General features: G+C 38.5%; 1 pseudogene; it reads left to right on the top strand.

The window, feature by feature from the left end:
• Nucleotides 1-1,869: 1,869 nt before the first annotated feature.
• On the top strand, nt 1,870-5,380 carry LOC100517506 (nascent polypeptide-associated complex subunit alpha-like; annotated as a pseudogene).
• The last annotated feature ends 550 nt before the right edge of the window (nt 5,381-5,930 follow it).

Here is a 5,930-nt window from a genome sequence, read left to right as displayed (position 1 = left end):
TGTTCCTCAAACATACTAAGCACCTTCTCTATTCCTAACTCTATATCCTTATCCTAGTTTGTTCTTTCTCAGGTTTCTTCATCCTACTTCACATATTATCTATTTACTTGTTTATTTAGTATCTGTTACTATTAAAATATTAGAATATAAGTTCCATGGAGGTCAGGATTTTTATCTATACTGTGTATACCTGTATCCTCGATAATGAAAAGTTTGTCTAGAACAAAATAGATGTTCAATAAATATGTATTGAATGATGAACTTAATATGTAAATCAATGAGTGAATAAATGAATGAACACACAAGGAAACAAAGATATAAAACTTATGAATTACTCATCTACAGAATTTCCATTTTTGTTATATAGAATTCTTTTTTTTTTTTTGCCATTTCTTGGGCCACTCCCACGGCATATGGAGGTTCCCAGGCTAGGGGTCGAATCAGAGCTGTAGGCACCAGCCTATGCCAGAGCCACAGCAACGTGGGATCCAAGCCGTATCTGCAACCTACACCACAGCTCATGGAAAGGCCGGATCCTTAACCCACTGAGCAAGGCCAGGGACCGAACCTGCAACCTCATGGTTCCTAGTCGGATTCATTAACCACTGAGTCACGACGGGAACTCCAGAATAGAGTTCTAAATGTTAACTTAAACCCACAAAATGCTGGCACTAGATCTGAGACATGTCTGGTAACCACTCGTTCCTGAATGCAGTTCTGCCTGCCAGTGGTCAGGCGCTAGTCTGCAACCTTCCAGTCAGCCACCTTGTGAATTGACCATGTCTATCAAAGTACAGCAGTCTTCACACAAGCCAGGGCCAGACAACCAACCAGACTCAGTGTCAGCTATGCCTACATGACCATCTACCATAGTCAGCCCTCTGCAACAGAAGGACACACACAGACAATAGAGGGGGTACCCCAGAACTTATAACTCTGGTGACCAGAGGTAAGTGAACTGCTGGGACTCATGTGGTATCTCCTACAAAAGGCTGCTTCTACAAGGTTGGGAAATATAAACAACTTACCAAACACATACAAATGAAAACATGAAATAGGCAAGATGAGCCAAGAGAGGAATATGTTCCAAATGAAGAAATGAGATAAAACTACTGAAGAACTAAGGGAGTAGAGGTAAGCAGTCTACCCTAGAGAGAGTTCAAAGTAATGATAATAAAGATGTTCAAAGAACCCAGTAGAAGATTAAATGAACAGAATAAGAAGTTAGAAATTGCTAAAGAAAGAGTTAGAAAAAATGAAGAACAACCAAAGATGAAGGGTAAAATAACTAAAATAAAAAATACGCTAGAACTTAATACTACATTGTAAGTTGACTGTACTTTAATAAAATAAATTTTAAAATACACTAGAAGGAAAAAAGTAGGTTACATGATAGAATAGTGGAAATCACTGAAGCTGAAAGAAGAAAGAAAAAAAAAATTAGGACAGTTTAAGAGACTTCTGAGATAAAACCAAACATACTAGCCAATGCACTATAAGGACCCAGAAGAAGAAGAGAGAAAGACTCAAAGAACATTCTATGAAGACATGATAGCTAAAAACTTCACTGACCTGGGAAAGGAAACAGACATCCAGGTGTGGGAAGCACGAAGAGTCCTAAACAGGATCAAACCAAAGACCACACCAAGTCATACTGTAATTAAAATGGCAAAAAAATAAAAATAAATAGAGAATATTAAAAGCAAGAAAAAAGCAACAATTTGTGTACAAGAGGACGCCAATAAAGGTATCAGCTGCCTTTTCAGCAGAAACCCTGCAGGCCAGAAGGGAGTGGTGTGATATATTTAAACTGATGAGGCTCTCCTTTGCTCTCTTTCTGCTATCTTTGTTCTATACTCCCGACACAGAATGCCCAGTTAAGCCACAGAAACTGTCCCTGCTACAGAGCAGGAGTTGCCACAGGCCCAGGCTGAGACAGAGTCCGGAACAGAATCTAACAGTGATGAAGCAGTACCAGAACTTGAGGAACAGGATTTTACACAGGCAACCACACAAGAAACCAGATGGCAGCAGCAGCTGAAATTGATGAAGAACCAGTCAGTAAAGCAAAACACAGACAGATTGAAAAGAAGGCATGGAAGGCTATGTCCAAACTGGGTCTTCATGAGGTTACAGGAATTACTAGAGTTACCCGCTGGATATCTAAGAATATACTCTTTGCTGTCACAAAACCAGATGTCTTCAAAATCCCAGCTTCAAATACTTACAGTTTTAGGGGAAGGCAAAATCAAGGATTTATCTCAGCAAGCGCAGTTAGCAGCTACTGAGAAATTCAAAGTTCAAGGTGAAGCTGTCTAAAACATTCAAGAAAGCACACACTATGAACAACTATATGGCAACAAGTTTGACAATCTGGAAGAAATGGACAATTTTCTAGAATCTTACAGCCTGCCAAAACTGAATCAAGAAGAAACAGACCAACTGAACAGACCCATCACTAGAAATGAAATTGAAGATGTGATAAAAACACTCCCTACAAATAAAAGTCCAGGACCAGATGGCTTCACAGGAGAATTCTATCAAACATATAAAGAGGAATTGGTGCCCATCCTCCTTAAACTCTTTCAAAAGGTTGAAGAAGAAAGAATACTCCCAAAGACATTCTATAATGCCACCATCACCCTAATTCCAAAACCAGACAGAGATACCACCAAAAAAGAAAACTATCACCCATTGATGAATATAGATGCAAAAATTCTCAACAAAATCTTAGCCAACCAAATCCAACAACATATCAAAAAAATTATACACCATGACCAGGTAGGGTTCATCCCAGGTTCACAAGGATGGGTCAACATACACCAATCAATCAACATCATACACCACATTAACAAAAGAAAACTCAAAAATCATATGATCATCTCAATAGATGCAGAAAAAGCATTTGACAAAGTCCAACATCCATTCATGATCAAGACCCTCGCCAAAGTGGGTATAGAGGGAACATTCCTGAATATAATCAAAGGGATTTATGATAAACCCACAGCAAATATCACTCAAATCTGGAACAAGACAGGGATGCCCACTCTCACCACTGCTCTTCAACATAGTTTTAGAAGTCCTAGCCACAGCAATTAGACAAACCAAAGAAATAAAAGGCATCCATATAGGAAGAAAAGAGATAAAACTGTCACTGTATGCAGATGACATGATACTATACATAGAAAATCCTAAGGACTCAGCCCAAAAACTCCTTGAACTGATTAATAAATTCAGCAAAGTATCAGTCTATGAGATGAACATTCAGAAGTCAGTCGCATTTCTGTATACCAACAATGAAATATTAGAAAAGGAATACAAAAATACGATACCTTTTAAAATTGCACCTCCCAAAATCAAATAACTCAGAATACACCTGACCAAAGAGGTAAAGAACCTATATGCCGAGAACTATAAAACTTTAATCAAAGAAATCAAAGAAGATGTAATGAAATGGAAAGATATTCCATGTTCCTGGATTGGAAAAATCAATATTGTAATAATGGCCATACTACCCAAAGCAATCTACAGATTCAATGCAATCCCTATCAAATTACCCAGGACATTTTTCACAGAACTAGAACAAACAATCCAAACATTTATATGGAACAACAAAAGACCCAGAATTGCCAAAGCAATCCTGAGAAACAAAAACCAAGCAGGGGGCATAACCCTCCCAGACTTAAAGCAATATTAAAAAGCCACGGTCATCAAAACAGTGTGGTACTGGTATCAAAACAGACAGACAGACCAATGGAACAGAATAGAGAACCCAGAAATAAACCCCAACACCTATGGTCAACTAATCTTTGACAAGGGAGGCAAAAACATGAAATGGGAAAACGAAAGTCTATTCAGCAAGCATTGCTGGGAAACCTGGACAGCTGCATGCAAAGCAATGAAACGAGAACACACCCTCACACCATGCACAAAAATAAACTCCAAATGGCTGAAAGACTTAAATATACGACAGGACACCATCAAACTCCTAGAAGAGAACATAGGCAAAACACTCTCTGACATCAACATCATGAATATTTTCTCAGGCCAGTCTCCCAAAGCAATAGAAATAAGAACAAAAATAAACCCATGGGACCTCATCAAACTGAAAAGCTTTTGCACAGCAAAGGAAACCCAAAAGAAAACAAAACGACAACTTTCAGAATGGGAGAAAATAGTTTCAAATGATGCAACCGACAAGGGCTTAATCTCTAGAATATATAAATAACTTATACAACCCAACAGCAAAAAAGCCAATCAATCAATAGAAAAATGGGCAAAAAACCTGAATAGACATTTCTCCAAAGATGATATACAGATGGCCAGCAAACACATGAGAAAATGTTCAACATTGTTGATTATAAGAGAAATGCAAATCAAAACTACCATGAGAGACCACCTCACACCATTCAGAATGGCCATCATTAATAAATCCACAAATAACAAGTGTTGGAGGGGCTGTGGAGAAAAGGGAACCCTCCTGCACTGTTGGTGGGAATGTAAACTGGTACAGCCACTATGGAGAACAGTTTGGAGATACCTTAGAAATCTATACATAGAACTTCCATATGACCCTGCAATCCCACTCTTGGGCATCTATCCGGACAAAGCTCTACTTAAAAGAGACACATGCACCCGCATGTTCATTGCAGCACTATTCACAATAGCCAGGACTTGGAAACAACCCAAATGCCCATCAACAGATGATTGGATTTGGAAGATGTAGTATATATACACAATGGAATACTACTCAGCCATCAAAAAGAATGACATAATGCCATTTGCAGCAACATGGATGGAACTAGAGAATCTCATCCTGAGTGAAATGAGCCAGAAAGACAAAGACAAATACCATATGATATCACTTATAACTGGAATCTAATATCCAGCACAAATGAACATCTCCTCAGAAAAGAAAATCATGGACTTGGAGAAAAGATTTGTGGCTGCCTGATGGGAGGGGAAGGGAGTGGGAGGAATGGGGAGCTTGGGCTTATCAGACACAACTTAGAATAGATTTACAAGGAGATCCTGCTGAATAGCATTGAGAACTTTGTCTAGATACTCATGTTGCAACAGAATAAAGGGTGGGGGAAAAAATGTAATTGTAATGTATACATGTAAGGATAACATGATCCCCTTGCTGTACAGTGGAAAAAGAAAAAGAAAAAGAAAAAAAAGAAAAAAGAAAGCACACAGACTCCAACTGTAAAAGAGGAGAGTGAAGAGGAAAATGTTGATGGAACAAGTGTGCAAAGTAAGGACAAAGAAATGGTCATGTCATAAGGAAATGTGTTGAGAGCAAAGATAGCCTGAGCCCTGAAGAACAGCAGTAATAATATTGTAAATGCTATTGTGGAATTAACAATGTAACCATCTGAAAAGAAGACCTTTTTCATGTTTCAAAACAGTAACTGAAGCTTGGTTTGAAATTTGTACTCTTTCTATAATTAATAAAGTTGTGGCTTCTTGTTGGATGTAAAAAGAGAAAAATCTATCAAGAATATTTTAGGAGAGTTCCCATCATTGCGCAATGGTTAACGAATCCAACTAGGAACCATGAGGTTGCGGGTTCGATCTCTGCCCTTGCTCAGTGGGTTGACAATTCGGCATTGCTGTGAGCTGTGGTGTAGGTCACAGACGTGGCTCGGATCCAGCATTGCTGTGGCACTGGCGTAGGCTGGCAGCTACAGCTCTGATTAGACCACTAGCCTGGGAACCTCCATATGCCACAGGAGCAGCCCAAGAAATGGCAAAAAGACAAAAAAAAAAAAAAGAATATTTTACCTGGTAAAAATTTTATTCAAATTTGACAGAGCAATGAAAAATTTTACAAAAATTTTAGCAAAGGCTAAAAGAGTTCAGCACTATAAAATTAGCTTTATGAGAAATGTTAAAAGGACTTCTCTGAGTGAAGAAGAAAAGGCCAC

This window comes from Sus scrofa, chromosome 1 (assembly GCF_054392235.1).
Source record: "Sus scrofa isolate SSC_HxYL_T2T_F1_AM1 chromosome 1, Sscrofa_HxYL_maternal_Yorkshire_Landrace_v2.0, whole genome shotgun sequence".
Classification (NCBI taxonomy): domain Eukaryota; kingdom Metazoa; phylum Chordata; class Mammalia; order Artiodactyla; family Suidae; genus Sus; species Sus scrofa.
This window is presented reverse-complemented; position numbering and strand designations above follow the sequence as displayed.